Here is a 15,690-nt window from a genome sequence, read left to right as displayed (position 1 = left end):
AGGTAGAGATTTTACCAAAACAGGTCAAGCTGCCATATCTATATAAACTCCAACTTCTTTATCTCAGTGTCCAGTCCATCCTGCTCGCCTGTTATCCTTTATCAAGGTGAAGGCCCCCAGGAGACAGACCTTTTCTAAATCTTAATTTCAATAAGTAATAATTCCCAGACCAAATGCTGGCTAAAATTTATTAAAGACTGTAGGGCACATACCTCTCTCCATACAGTTTCTACCTCAGAATTACCTGTGTGAGCACTCTGATGTAAGTCATAGTGGAGACAGGCAGGCAGCATTTACGGCAGGAATACTCTGGGCAAAGGGATGATTCGTGCCCCAGGCAAATGAAGGTGGTGGGGGATTTCATCCTGCTACTAAGAATGGCACATGATTTAAAACTTTGGAAGTATTTATTTCTGGAATCTCTGACTTCATGTAACTGGGCCATGGCTGACTGCTGATAACTGAAACAGCAAAATGCAAAGGCAATCAGTCCTAAGGGGCAATCAGTGGACCACACTCTCATTCACTGGACTGCTTTAGTCTTCTGCTTCATTATCCTGATGTCTTTCAGCAAAAGCTCTGACTGGAAATAACTAGTTAAAATAAAGATTAACACCAACTTTATCAAAACTAGTATCTAACGCATCCGCCTCTGCTTCACACCCCTTTCTGTGGAGCATTTCCTGGTGCACTGGAAGTTCTGCTTTAACCAGTAACTGAATGTGGCACCAAAACCAGCTGTTTCTCGACACTTAGAATGCTCAAGTTTCCCCACGAAGCTAGCCTGGGAGCCATTAAGCCATTAAGTCTTGTTGCCTAAAAATTCCTCCTTCAAACAAGTCAAGTTTTCCTTTGTCTAATTTTCTTTTTCTTTTCGCTAACACTGCTTTCCACTTCAATAAATTAACTGACTGCCTCAAGACACATCCTGGTAAATATGTCACTCTGTATTGTTTAGATGAGAGACTCCTGTCATTATTTCGAGTTTTTTCCTCTTGAACTATAATCCCCAGAGCCAGCTCCTCTGGAGCCAGGGCAACTTGTCTATGAATTTCCTTTCACTGCTTCCTACTGTATTAAAGAGGAAGGCCTGCAGAGAACTCACTCAACACTTAACCCTTCCCATCTCCCTGAGCGCTTTCTCCTACCCCACTTGAGAGTTCTCTAGAATTCTATATGAACCTGCCACCCTCTGCCCAATTGTGCTTCTCCCATCCTTCTCCCACCCCCCACCCCCACTCCCTCACCCTCACCCCCAACGTGCCTTGTGCTTACTTCTTTTTTGTTGTTGGTTCTTTTTTTTTTTTGCTTTTTGAGACAGGGTTTCTCTGTGTAGCCCTGGCTATCCTGCTGTGCTTACTCCTCGACCACACTTTCTCCAACCTCAGCTACTCACTACATTGTGCCTCTCCCATCAGTTCCTTGAGGAAACAGACAAAATGATCACCTGCAGCTTACTGCTCTCAATGTAACCCTCAATGTTCTGCCCTGGATTCCATCTCTCCCACGCTGCTCACACTGCTCTCTCTGAGTTCCCAGACCCCTGGCAGGCTCCCCAGTCTACCCTTGTAATGAGTCTGCTGCCTGAGAGCACATGAACGTCCAGCACTGGGTTCATCCCTGGCTTTGCCCGCCATTTTCTTTTATGGCCCATGTTCTACCTCCCTCAGTGGTTACTCTTCTGCTTGACCATTCCTAAGGGTCACATGTTCCCTCAAGGTTGGGTACTTGCTTTTCTTTACTTTACATACTCTTCTTTCAGAGTTCATCTACTCCAGCTTTTATGAAACAGCTCTGTGGAGATGGCCACCAGCCTGGGAATTAGCCCACACTGCAAACTTAAATTTCTAATTTTTGCTTAAAATCATCATGCGGATAATATCAACTTACAATCCTTTTTGAAAAGATTTGTTTGTATTTCTGTCTATATGAGTTCATGCACATGTGTTTATACAGGTGTAGACACATGCAGGAACCAGAAGAGGACACTGAATATACCCTCTATCACTTGCCACTTTTTTTCCCTTTGAGGTAAGGGGTCTCTCCCTGAACCTGGGGCTCATATTTCTTGGCTAGACTAGAATTCAGAAAGCCACAGCAAACCTTCCATCTCAGCCTCTCTCAGAGCTGAGGTTATAGGCGCATGCAGAGAGCCGGTCCTGTTACATGGGTACCAGGATGCAAACTCTAGCCTTTGTGGTTTGAGAACAGGCACTCATAACCACTGAGCTATCTCTCCACCCAACAATGCTTAAAAGCCTTTACTATACCACTTACAAAGCCAAACCAGAGGCAGGAGCATGCCCTGGAACTCTACCTACCTTGCACTAGTGACTAATGATTTATAGTGTGGTCCCCTACCCCCACCCAAGCCCAGCTCACACAACCTACATGACCTTGACAAAGCTGCTGAACTTTTCAGGGCCTTTGAGCCCTTATGTGTAAAGTAACAGCAGTTCTTTCTTCTAGAGCAAATGCAGGGATTAAGTTAAAACATGTAAGATGCTTATAAGTGTTTATGGTGCAGCAAGAGCTAGGTAAGCATTAACTACTCTCTCTGATGGTATTGTTCACCTAAAAACCTAGTGAAATGCTTATTATTATTTTATTAATTTATACAATGAGAACACTAAGGCTGATTATAACATATGAATCACAATATAATCTTGAATTCCAAACAATGATACTTAACCATCATGTTTCCCATTAAAATTTCATTTTTCTTGTGTGCTCTTCTTGGTTAAAAGCCATCTGCTCTCTCTAGTCCTAGGAATACCCAGCATACCATTTCCAAGCCCTTCTTTATAATCACCCTCCTCCACACCTTATGGGGAAAAAAAAAGAGGGATCAGTTTGTCAGATATTCAATGAAATAATAACAATATCTGTCATCTATCCAAGGCAAGTTGTTTGCCAAGAATAAAGCTATTAGTGCTTCACAGACATTATCATACTTAATCCTCATAACCACCCAACTACTCCCAGTTCAAAAGCAATTTAATTAACCAAGATCACATAGCTAGCCAGGACAAGGGATTCGAATCTACAATCATCTGGCTCCAGAGCCCACGCCCTTCATTCCTATGCTGCAGCTAATAAAATTTTCATAAGCACATCTTCTGCTCTCTCTGAGTTGGAGAGCAGATTCCTGGGTGCTCTTCTTTAAGGAGGTAGGATTGAGGTGAAAGCTAAAGGAACAATAAGCAGACAGGGAAGAGTTTACCGTTGGCCATCACCCAACCTCTCCACCCAGGTTAGCCGAGACCCTACTTAGACAGCTGCCCCTGTCTTCAGGGTCCCTACAGCATGCCCCTTCAGTAAGAGCTAACATCTTTTCTTGGTAATTTATATGCCAAATATGCCAGTGCAGTCAAGAGATGGGCAGGTGAAATCTGGCATAGCAAATCCAGAATATCCTCAACTTCTCAGCTTCCAATTAACTTCCCAGAACCCTGCCATTCTATGCCCTCGGCATCCTACCTCCAGCACCATTTTTTATCTTGATTCATTATTCCCAATGATCTCTAATCCTAGCAAATATTCTCAACACAAACATCAATACTTATACCACTTTACAGATGGAAAGACTACCATACCACTGAGAAATTAATGACTTGCCAGTGTCAACCTGTTATAAACAAGACAAGACTTCTAGCTGAGTACCTACGGGATGCTGACCTCACACTCTTTTTTTTTTCTCACACAGAACAATGTCTTTTAATTTAAAAAAAAAAAAAGTTGTTTTTAAATTTAAACTTAAGTCCACAAGGGACTGTAAGTCACTGGCCCCTACATGGCGAAGGGATGGGCATGTCGCCCTAGAGAACCAAAGTCCCTAAGCAGAGAAAATGATCAAGAACGGTAATTCCATGTTTAGAACGCTTCCCAGGTGTGCAGTTACAATCTGGTGAAGGTGGGGGGGTGGGAGAATGTGAAAGGCTGACAGAAACATCCAAGCACCTGATTCCAAGGAAACAGTTACCCAAGTAACTTCACAGGTCTGGTTCCCAGCAGACCCACTGGATCAACCAGATGGTTTCCTGACTCATCATTTCCCTTTTCTCCTTCCCCTCCCCCACCCCTCTGCCCACAGCCAATCTAGAAGACAACACTCAGGCTCACAGGCTCTTCCATCATTTATAAGAAAAAAAGCAGAGCATGTTCAAATTCCACTTCAAACAAAATTAGGTCTTCTACTGTATACTGGTCTAAGGGACAGCATCTTAGAAAAACATAATGGCCCTAGGGACATTATTTGTTCAACTCTACCTACGCTGCTGAGTTCTTACATGATTAAAAACAGCAACAAAAACAGGTCAAGTTCCTCATGTTTTCATGTTCTTCTAGATAAAGTAAATTCAATAAAATTTCCCTACTAAAAAGCAAAAAATCCTATACAACTCTGGAGCAGTTTTGTAAGTCTGATGACTGTTATGCAAAGTTCTACAGCTGAAACAAGAGAGAAGCAAAAGCAATGTAATGAGCTTTCCAAGAGCTGTCTGTATCCTGTTTGCCTGAAGGGCTTGGTCACTTATGCATAAAATCTTACCACTGAAAACAGCATCTTTTTAAAACATTTTTATTTTGTGCTTTGACAATTTCATTTCATATGTATACAATATATTTTAGTCATATTCACCACCACCCTACTCCCCTTTCCTTATTCCCTGGGACACACCCCCATGCACACACACATCACCCCCACTCTTGTTATTATGTCACATATATCATATATATATATATATCATAGCATACATATACATATATAGGTATCATATATATACATATATGTGTATCATTATCATTTATACATTTATTCTATCATATATATATACCATATCATATATATAGATAAATGTATATATATCATATATATATGTGGACATTTTAATGGAGATATATATCCATCCATCTCTCTGCCCAGTTAGTACAGCCTGTACCCAATCATTGGAGTGATACACCAGAGGCCACACCCCCAAAGAAAATTGACTCTCCATTCCAAGGCAGGCAATAGCTCCTCAGCTAGCAGTGAGGCCTCATGAGCCCTTTCTTCTGAAAGCACCATCTTTAATCTTACTTTCATCTAATCAAGTTTGCCTTGTTATCAAATACACATACACTATGAATAGCATATTGGCTTCCTTATAGATGTGTGCTTGAATTAGACTGGTCAGAGAACAGGTAAAAATATCCATTCACACTCAGGCTAATAGGGTATCCATGAAATTTACAACAACCCCCAAACATTACAATGTCTGACCTTCCCTCTGCATGTTCCATACCTAAGCTATGAGTTCTTGCCATACTGACTGGTACTATATGCAATTTAAGTTTATACAATTCCTGCATTCATGGGCATTTTCAGATGTAGTACTATACAGAAAGCACTAAATGGTCTGTCTATTCTCAACTCCTTAAACTTGCCAACAAAAACAAAGACACGTGTGTGGGCTGGTCAAAATGTGAGTCATAGCAGGTTCCAGTGACACATAAAAGCCCAGCGTAGGCACAAGCTGTGAGGACAAACCCACCTGGCCCACGTTTCAGAAATAGAAACTGTTCAATGCACAGACTGTTCTACACTGAACCCAGACCCTCCCTCCTCACTACAAAACTACATAACAAGCATGTAAATTAAACCTTTTCAGAGAGGCCAATTTTAATCTAAAATCCAACTTTTTTTGGCGTTTCCTTCAAAGTGGAAAATAAAACAAAAAAACAATCCTCACCACTTTGCATTCAAGCAACAACATAATTACTACATGAAAAAGAAAAAAAATGGAAGTCTTTGAGTTCTGTAGGGCAGGCTAAATCATCTTAGGTTTTGTTTTGGTTTGTTTTGGTTTTGCCATGAGCTTTATTTAATAAAGCATTAATCTCCGTGATATATATGACAAAAGCTGCAGGAGTTTAATAGGCAATAGGTTCTGACATGCCCTGCAGTACATCTGAGGAGTAACTAACTTAACAGATGAGGAGCTGCATGAGCCCACAGAAATTTCGGACATTTGATAATTGATTTAATTGTAATTTTATAAACTTTTAGCTGCACCACACCAAAATGCTATCCAGAAGAAACTTGCTTTATTTCTAAAACACACCAAGTACCAAAATAGAGCTTTAACTGTAATAACTTTGAATCTCTTATTTAAACTCATCTGTCTGACAATGGTTTTTCAAAATTTGAAATGTGTAGCTTGAGAGATAGTTCAACTTCATTTCTAACACCCAAGTAACAGCTCACAAATGTCTGTAACTCCAGTTCTAAGTAACCCAATGCTTTCTTCTGGCCTTACTTTAAGGGCACTAGGCATGTGGTACACAGACATACATGCAGACAAAAAAATCTGTTCACATTAAATGGAAATGAATTAGTTGAGCTGTGTGGTGGTGATCAATGCCTTTAATCTCAACACTTAGGGGGCAGAGGTAGATGGATCTCTTGAATTGGAGGCCAGTCTGGTCTGCAAAGCCAGGACAGCCAGAGCTGCACAGAGAAACCCTATCTCAGAAATTAATTAACTAACTAGTTAATTAATTTTTTTGTTTTTATTTGGGAAGGAGATGAAGATCTTCTTAATTAGGATTAGGACTTTCTGAAAGGGCTTACAATGACTGCTGAAGTGTGATTCCCAACTTCAGAACTAAAAAAGACTTTCTAGAAAAATCTTTGAAAATAAAGTGATTATATGATATAACCTGTTTATGTTTTCCCCCTTTGACATTTTTAAAATACAGACTTAGAACTGGGGAGATGGTTCCATTGATAAAGCACTTACCACCAAAGAGTGAGGCCCTGAGTTTGGGCCTCACCACCCAGAGCAACACACACCTGTAATACCAGGAGCTGGACAAGCAGAAAACCTCTGCAGCATTTTGAGTAATGAGTCTAGCCAAACTTAAGAAACCTAACATCTGCCCCTGGCCTTCTACATGTGAGCATGCACACATACACCCACCAAATTAAAAAAAAAAAAAAATCAAGAAAAATCAACCCACGTATGAATGGATATGGAGGCATTAACTCCTCCTTCACTCACTGTTTTGTAAAGGTAATTCAAACCAGGACAGAAACATGTAACATCTTGGAAAGACAGAACATTAAATAAGATTTTCCTTTGGTTAATTTTCCTTCAGCTAATCAGAATTTCCTTCTAATTCTGCTGTTTAAAAAAATAAGGTACCTTAAAAATGGGAAATGAAAAGCTCAAAAAGTCAATTTTAATGTAACAAGTTGTCAGCATAATTTACTACTAAATCTAAGTAGTCCAGGGATATAAAAAATTTTAAAGAAGTCAGCTGCTCAGCAGCAGAATGATCTTATTGTGATTTACTTCACACTGACACAAAGAATGACATAAAAATCGCATGAACTGTATGATGCTCCTCCAGTGACCATGTTCTCAAGAACAATTTAAGACAACTTTCAGATTAGACATGGTTAATTTGGAACTCCAGTGTAGCCTATATTTCAAGTTTCTTGTCCAGTAAGACCAACTGACTCTTATTTTAATGTCGCTATTATAATAGTAATAGTTGCTTATCAAAAGGAATCGAATCAAAACCTAATCTCATCTCCACTATGTTCATAGCAGCCCTATTTATAATAGCCAGAAGCTGGAAAGAACCCAGATATCCCTCAACAAAGGAATGGATACAGAAAATGTGGCATATTTACACTATGGAATACTACTCAGCTATTAAAAACAATGAATTCATGAAATTCTTAGGCAAATGGGTGGAACTGAAGAATGTCATCCTGAGTGAGGTGACCCAATCACAAAAGAACACACATGGTATGCACTCACTGATAAGCGGATATTAGCCCAGAAGCTTGGAATACCCAGGAAACAATCCACATATCAAATGATGTCCAAGAAGGAAGGAAGGAAAGGCTCCTGGCCCTAGAATGGCTCAGTGCAACAGTGTAGGGGAATACTAGGATAGGGAAGTGGGAAGGGGTGATTGGGGAACAGGGGGAAAGAAGAGGGCTTATGGGACTTTCGGGAGGGGAGGATCCTGAAAAGGGGAAATCATTTGAAATGTAAATAAAGAATATATCGAATAATAAATAAATAAATAAATAAATAAATAAATAAATAAATAAATAATAAAAAAGCACTCATGACTCTAACACAGATCCTGGTTCTGTCCCCAATACCCACATGGGTTTTAAAACTGTCTATAACTGCAATTTCAGGGATTCTGACATTTTCTTCTAGGTCTTTGAGGTTCCATCTTTAACTGCATGTCATCGCCTAAATAATGTTATCAACTACATAGTACCCACCTTAGTGCCCACAGGAATTTCACATCTCTTTCCCAATAAAAGAAAACTGCATTAGAAAATACAGAATATTTTACATATATTCATTGAACAGAAATACCAAAATTAGCCTAATATTATTGCTGAGTCATTAGCAATTTCAATGCCGTAGTTCAAAAATGCAAACAAAAATTAAAATGTTCTGTTCCCATAAAGCACATACTCCCTTTACAAAAGCCTGTTCTTGCTGGGTACGATGGCACAAACATGTAATCCCAGAGGGAAGCAAGAAGAACTGAAGTTCAGGGCCAGCCTGGGCAACATGGTGAGATCCTGTCTCAAAGAAGAAAGGGGGAGCGCAGTAGGCCCTGTCAAAAAGGTCGCACTTCATATGCCCTGTGCTGTTTAGTTATTCCAGGAACTAAGAACAATGCTGTTTGAAAACAAAGCAAATAACACACAAATGTCCTTCCCTGTTCTGGCTTTAGAGACGTCTTTTAAATTCCATTTTTAAAATCCTCTATGCCCACACTTCCTGACTTAAGTTTACTAGACATAATGTGATGACTTTCTTTCCCCAGCTCCTGGAAATGCCCTTTAGGTCAGAGTCTGGGATGCAGCTTCTGACTAACAATAAAGTCCACTCCCACTTCCTCCAGACCTGGCAACCAGGGAATCTTCACTGCTGAGAAACCCCTGCCCTCAAAGAGGAAACTTGCTTCCCTCAGAAACCTCAGCTATATGCTTTCTATTTCTTGCTCTAAGAGTCTTGAAACACTGAGAGCCAGTGTTGGAATCAGTGTACTCAAAAAATTTCCCCCCAGAAAGCCAATCACACTCAGTGACCCGGGCGCAGAAAATCTACAAGCAAGAAAAAGAATTTGAAACAAGAAATAAAATCAGAATCCTACCAAGAGACAATTTCTTTCCCTACTTAACAAACAGACCTTTTGAGTTCCCTTCACATTGCTGTCAATTCTTACAGAAAGCAAGGGTTTGTTTTGGTCCCACATTGGAAAAAGTCATATTCTAATTATTAAGAGTTTGTATACCATGCTTTAGACCCCATTACCCTGTCAAAACTCCTTTCCCAGCCAGTAAAGCTGGCAAAGGCTTCTAACCCTAGGACTCAGGAAGCAGAGACAGGCAGATTTCAGTGAGTTTGGGGCCTGAGTGGTCTACACAGTGGCTCAGGCCAGCCAGAGCTACATAGTGAAATCCCTATTTTAAAAATAAAAAGTAACAAAATAAAATTTAAACTCCTTTCTCTAAAAGTGAACCCTGAAAACACAACTAACAGCCTTGATTTAACCTTTTCTCAAGCAGCCCCAGGCAAGATCTAGATTGTCAGCCGCCTTCCTAACTGCTCTGGTGTATAAACAACGACAGAGTTGTAGAGTTGTGCCCCCAAGAAACCAGTTTTCCCACAAGCTACGAATATATATAAGTGAATTTCTCACATCCTAACTGGAGTACATAAAAGAATATTCTATACTTTGTAAGATAATGTAAGAATAACATTGATGTTCTTTTACCTAAGCAATACAAGGTAGGATGTAAAGAAACTATGTTCTCTTTACTTTCTGGGAAGATTATTCACAAATATTTGTGGCACTTTAAAATATTCCCCACTCCTGTTCCCACCTGCACATACATACACTTGCCTGCTGGTTCTGTAGTAGTGTACGAGACTGAGTTCAAGCACATGTCCCTGTTGGGCATTCTCTTGTAATATGAGGAAGCTGAGATTCAGGGTTTGAGCACACTTTACAAGACTGGAGCTCTGCGGTATTATACAGGGAATCTGGGGCTCCACTACAGTTCCCTGACTGGATATTATTGTAGAAAGTCCGGGGTATGGGAATCATAACTGGAGTGTGTAGTGTGGTGGGGATTCTGGGGTGTGGGGTCCCAGGACACTTCCCTGATTGGAGTTCTGGGTTATCAAAGTTCTGTGGTGTGGTGGGGCGAAGAGTGTGAGATGGGCTCACACTACCCTGGCTAGAGGCTGTGGAGGTGTGTGGGATAGGGGAGCCCGGGTGTGAGCCGGGAGCACACTTCTCTGGCTGCAGGCTGTGGCGGGGAGTCTGGATGTGAGCGGGGAGCACACTTCCCTGACTGGAATCTGTAAGGGGGCGTTCGGGTGTGAACTGGGAGCACACTTCCCTGACTGGAGTCTGTGGTGTGAAGGGGAGACCCGGGTGTGAGCCGGGAGCACACTTCCCTGACTGGAGTCTGTGGTGTGAAGGGGAGTCTGGGTGTGAGCAGGGAGCACACTTCCCTGACTGGAGACTGTGGGGGGAGTCCCGGCACACTTCCCTGACTGGAGTTCGGTGCTGTGGGGAGTCGGGGTGCGGGAACCGAGGACCTAGACGAGCCCTTCCTGTCACCCCGAAGCTGTCCCCCACTCCCTAGAGATCCCGGGGAACGCGGGCTCAGGTCGCAGAAGGAACCGCCCGCGGCTGGCTTACCTGAGGCGGAGGGCCGCCGAGCTCCACAAGTTGCAGTTCCGCCTCCCGGCACCAACCCGGCTGCCAGATCGCCGCTCCCGTCGCGGCCGCCCCCGCGCCCTACACGGCGGCGACAGGAGCCGTGGCCGGAGCACAGCGCCCGGCTGACATCACCGCCGCCCAGGTGCCGCCTCCCCTCGGTCCTCCGGCCGCCGCCCCGCCCCCGGCGGGAACCAGCCCCAGGGGCGGAGGAGGCGGGGCCTCGCGCCCGCGGCCCGCTGATTGGCCAGGCGCGCGGTCACTCCGAGGAGGTGCTGGGTCTCTCACATTCCTGGCAGAGCCGGCGGAGCTGGGAGTGGGCGTCGGTGGGGAGCGCGGCCGGCTGGCTGCGGTCTGCAGGGCGCGGATAAAGGGCTGCGGAGAGCCGGGCGGGCGGTCGCAGCTCTTCCCGGGTCGGAAGCGGACGCTCGCCCCAAAAGAACGCCTCTGTGTCGTGGATGGGGCGGACGAGGCGGACGTGGCCGGCGGGGAACCCCGCGGATAAAGTAAAGGCCCCGGAGGCCTCCTGCCTTGCAGCGCGGGTCGGGGACAGCCAGGGGAAACTGAGTACTTGCAGAGACTGGGCGGACAAGGATCCTAGACGTGGCCGCCTCAGCTCCGCGTGGTCATCCAGCGGCGCTCAACCACGTGGCTGCTTTTGCATTTAGTAACAAGACAAAAATAAAAATAAAAAGACAGGCAAGCTTCCAGAGAAATAAAATGGACTCTCCAGAGGGGGAAAATATTTTACTATATACATTTTGTTTTGTTTTGAGGCGCCACCCCCCAACCCCACCCCCGTGCTGTGACACTTACCAAGACTGATCTTCAAATTGATCTTTCTACCTTAGCCTTCCTAGTAGCTGAGATTACAGGCCCGGGCTCAGCACTAACCTGCTTTTAAAAGATTTTTATTGTTATTGTTGTTGGGTTGTTTGTTTGTCCTGTCGTGAAACTGTGGTCTTGAACAGCTATCTGCCTGCCTCTGCCTCAGACTGCTGAAATCAAAGACGAGCACCACCACACCCAGCTATTTTTGTTATTTTGTTTAATTATGTGTACATATGCGTCTGTACCCATGGAGGCTAGAAGCATTGAATTCTGCCTGTTGTAAGGTAGGGGTTGTGTGCTGAACTTTTTTAAGTACCAGAAGGTTGCCGTTGTGATGCACAACTGAAAAGGAAGAACCCTTACAACTGAGTTCAAACCACATGATAATAATTACTGTTGAACCAATTGCAGTGACTGAGCTAACAATTAAGAATTAACTACTGTTTACCCTCTGGTGGATATCAGCTGTATAATCCTCTTGGCTTCAAAGTCAGGGAGATTCTCAGGAGCCTTCTTTCAGTTTCCCCTGTCAGACCCAGGACAGAACTGAATAATGAAAAGCAACTTCACAGATACCGAATATGAATAGCTTCTGTTAGCTTTTTGCTGGCTATGGGTCTGCCCAGCCCCTGCTGCCACCACCACCCTGGGGAACAAGAGGTGGTGTATGTGTGTGTGTGTGTGTGTGTGTGTTGATTTGGGGGGGTTGGTTTTAGGGTTTTTTTTTGAGACAGATTCTTAAGTAGCTGAAGCTATCCTTGAACCCACTATGAGCACAGGCCAGCCTTGAACTCAGGAGCCTCCTGCCTCCCATCCTGGATGCTAGGATTAAGGTGTGTGACATGTGACTTTTCAGCTGGCTTTATTGTGTGTTCTTTAATTAATGAGATCACACATTCACCATTCTACCACAATGGATTCACAACATCCCTCATTGTGTCCCATATGCTCATCCCAGCCCACCTGTCCATGATAAATAAACTGATTTCAACATAAGGAGTCAAAGGCCTCAGCAGGGTCCCAGCTGCCTGTAAGGTCAGATCCAGGGGATCTGACGCCCTCTTCTGTCCTCCAAGGGTGTATACACACCTCTGGGCAAGACACCCACATTTAAAAAAAAGAAAAGCATTGATTATTCATACTCCACACAATTTCAAAAATAAACTAGACTTGACCCCTGCATTCACTCCGACTTTATATTGTCACCATGGTAACTGACTGACTATTCTGAAGCCTTCCCTTGAATTCCCCAGCCGTGAATGTCTACACCAAACCAAATGAGCTTCTGAAGTGTTTGTTTTCCTCATCAACATCTTGCCCTGAAATTCTCAGCTAGTCTCCTAAAACTACCCCCAGCCTGGCTTCTATTTCGTCCCTGCCCCTACCCACCTCCCTCTTCTGTCCTGGAATCCATCCCTCTATTAGAGAAACTCGCAGACCTTGCTTGGGTGCCATCTTTTGACACTCACACCAGAGGTATTTGTGGATGGCCTACTCTTCTGTCAAGGCCCAGTTAAAGCTTTGACCTGTCAGGACCTGCTGCTTGCCACAGTGAAATCACAGGGCAGGGAGGAGAGGTCTGGGAGTGGACTCTACAGAGCTCTGCCACAGGTTTCTAACACTCAAATTATCTACTTGAAACTTCCCCTACTTCCACTCTAAGTGGGGCCAGCAATGCCTATCAAGGTTACCATAGGAGGTGTTTCACAGGTGTGTAACGTGTGGTAGAGCATACCTAGTTAAAGATGTTTCCTGACAGTGGTGGTGGTGGCACATGCTTGGATCCCAGCACTCGGGAGGCAAAGGCAGGAGGATCTCTGAGTTCGAGGCCAGCCTTGTCTACAGAGTGAGTTCTGGGACACCTAGGGCTCTACAGAGAAACCCTGTCTCAAAAATAACCAAAACAAAACAAAAAGCAAGGCATTTCCTGCCTGCCTTTCTGTTAACATTTTATAGTTTGTGACAGGGATGGGGTTTTGCTTGTTTCGAGACAGAGTCTCACTATATAGCCTGGACGTCTTGGAACACAGAGGTCCATATGCCTCTGCCTCCAGAATGTCGGGATTAAAGGCTTGCATCACCATACCCATCAAACGGATATTTGAGACAGTCTCATTATGTAGTCCAGGCTAGCCTGGAACCCACGACGCAGCCCAGGCTGGACTCAAATTTGTAGCCAGTGCCCCAGCCTCCAGAATGCTAGAGTTACAGACCTGTACCACACATCAGCATCAAATTTAAAACTTTTGAAGAGCAGGCTTCAAGCTCAATCCCTCTGTGTATTCCTTATGCCAAATGCAAAGAGATAGTTTGGCAAATGTAGCAACGTCACAGGGCTGGAGAGATCGGCCCCATTACTTCTGTACACTGCAGTCTACTCAGGAATTATTTCTAGCCCAAAACATCAACCACCTCCTCCCTGCTTTCTCTGGCTTTCTCTCCATGTCCCTCTCTCCCTGTTCCTTTGGGCTGCAGCCCTACCCTTACCCTCCCCCTGACAGTCATTTATTCAACTCCCAACTCCCTCCAGTATCTTCTAAACTCATCCCTGACCCCTCTCTCCACCACTCCAGCCTCCTCTTCCCTCAGTGCCTGCTTTCTGCCTTACTCCAGGTGCCCTCACAGGGTGACTGGCACATTCCGGCCGCTCCAGCAGCCCTACTCATAGGATGGCTGCCTCCAGACTCCAGTTCTTCCAAAACCACAGCCAGCCACAAGAGGGGGAGGGAATGTCCACCCCCGTAGAGATGGCAGGATAGAATAACAGGAAGTTGCCTCCCGTTCCCTCTACAGCTGGAATGATAACAGCTGCCACCAAAGTCAGGGGAACAAGAGACTCAAAATGAAAGCTGAAAAGGCTCAATCTGGAGCAGATCAAACCAGGGGTCACACCGAGGGGGGGAAGGGCTGGAGCAGATCAAACCAGGGGTCACACTGAGCTGGGGGAGGGCTGGGCTGGAGCAAATCAAACGGGGGGGGGGGGGTCACACCGAGGGGGGGGAGGGCTGGAGCAGATCAAACCAGGGGTCACACCGAGGGGGGGGGGAGGGCTGGAGCAGATCAAACGGGGGGGGGGGGGGGGGTATCACACAGAGCACATGGGAGGGCTGGCCAGCCGAGGCAATTTCCCCCTCTGTCTCCCTCCTTTCTACCCAGGACCCAGCTTTTATCTTTTCTACGTTTGGATTTTACTGTGATCCTGAATTTGTATAAGATAGCCTCAGGGGCTGGAGAAAGGGCTCAACCCAGTGATTAAGAACACAGAGCCGGGCGGTGGTGGTGCACTCCTGTAATCCCAGCACTCTGGGAGGCAGAGGCAGGCGGATTTCTGAGTTCGAGACCAGCCTGGTCTACAGAGTGAGTTCCAGGACAGCCAGGGCTATACAGAGAAACCCTGTCTCAAAAAACCCAAAAATTAAAAAAAAAACAAAACCAAAAAACACAGACTGCTCTTCCAGAGAACCATAGTCAATTCCCAAAACTACACAGGGGCTCACAACCTTTTGTAACTACAGTCTGAGCAGGTCCAACACCCTCTTCTAGCCTCTGCAGGCGCTACACATACATGTTGCACAGACATGCGTGCAAAACCCCTATCCATATAAAATAAAAATAAAATAGAAAGAAGTCTGCTACTTAACCTTGAAGGCACTGGCCTCTGTGTACGTTGGAAAACTCCAATCAGGACACGGTTACAGAAGAAAATAGGATGATAAGGGTCAAAACCAGCACCAACCTCTAACCTGGGTCATCTGTGGCTTATGGGAATGCTCCTGTGTCCACACCAGGTCTGTAGGTCACATGACTATTGTCTGCCTGGCTACTCCAATGCTGAGTCTCCCTGGAACTGTGCCAGGTGCTGTCCTTAGGGTGGGGGACTAGAAGAGACTTCCGTGAAAGCTGGAGAAAACCTGCTCAGAATGGGTAAAGTGGGACCCTACAGGAAGCCTAAATGTCATCTGAAGGCCCTTCTTCAGTATTTCCCACAGGAAGAGGCACATTCAAGCCAGGAAAGTGGCCACAGTGAGGATCTTTGTCCCGCTCTGCTAGAATCTGGTTTTCACATTTTCCTCTTCAAAGCCTCCGCCTTGTATCCCAGTAATC

The 15,690-nt window shown here is 44.7% G+C and overlaps 1 protein-coding gene across 9 annotated transcripts in view; it reads right to left on the bottom strand.

Annotated features, from left to right (window-relative positions):
• Ppfibp1 (PPFIA binding protein 1) overlaps nt 1-10,937 on the bottom strand; it is a 138,297-nt gene extending 127,360 nt beyond the window's left edge. For 5 of the 9 annotated variants that reach the window (XM_052175295.1, XM_052175296.1, XM_052175294.1 and 2 more), the window contains exon 1: nt 10,738-10,937. The gene's annotated coding sequence lies outside the window, so the exon portion shown is untranslated. The remainder of the gene's footprint in view (nt 1-10,737) is intronic. The other 4 variants (XM_052175297.1, XM_052175301.1, XM_052175302.1 and 1 more) reach the window with 1 other exon arrangement.
• Between the last annotated feature and the right edge of the window lie 4,753 nt (nt 10,938-15,690).

Source organism: Apodemus sylvaticus, chromosome 2, assembly GCF_947179515.1.
Source record: "Apodemus sylvaticus chromosome 2, mApoSyl1.1, whole genome shotgun sequence".
NCBI classification, from domain to species: domain Eukaryota; kingdom Metazoa; phylum Chordata; class Mammalia; order Rodentia; family Muridae; genus Apodemus; species Apodemus sylvaticus.
This window is presented reverse-complemented; position numbering and strand designations above follow the sequence as displayed.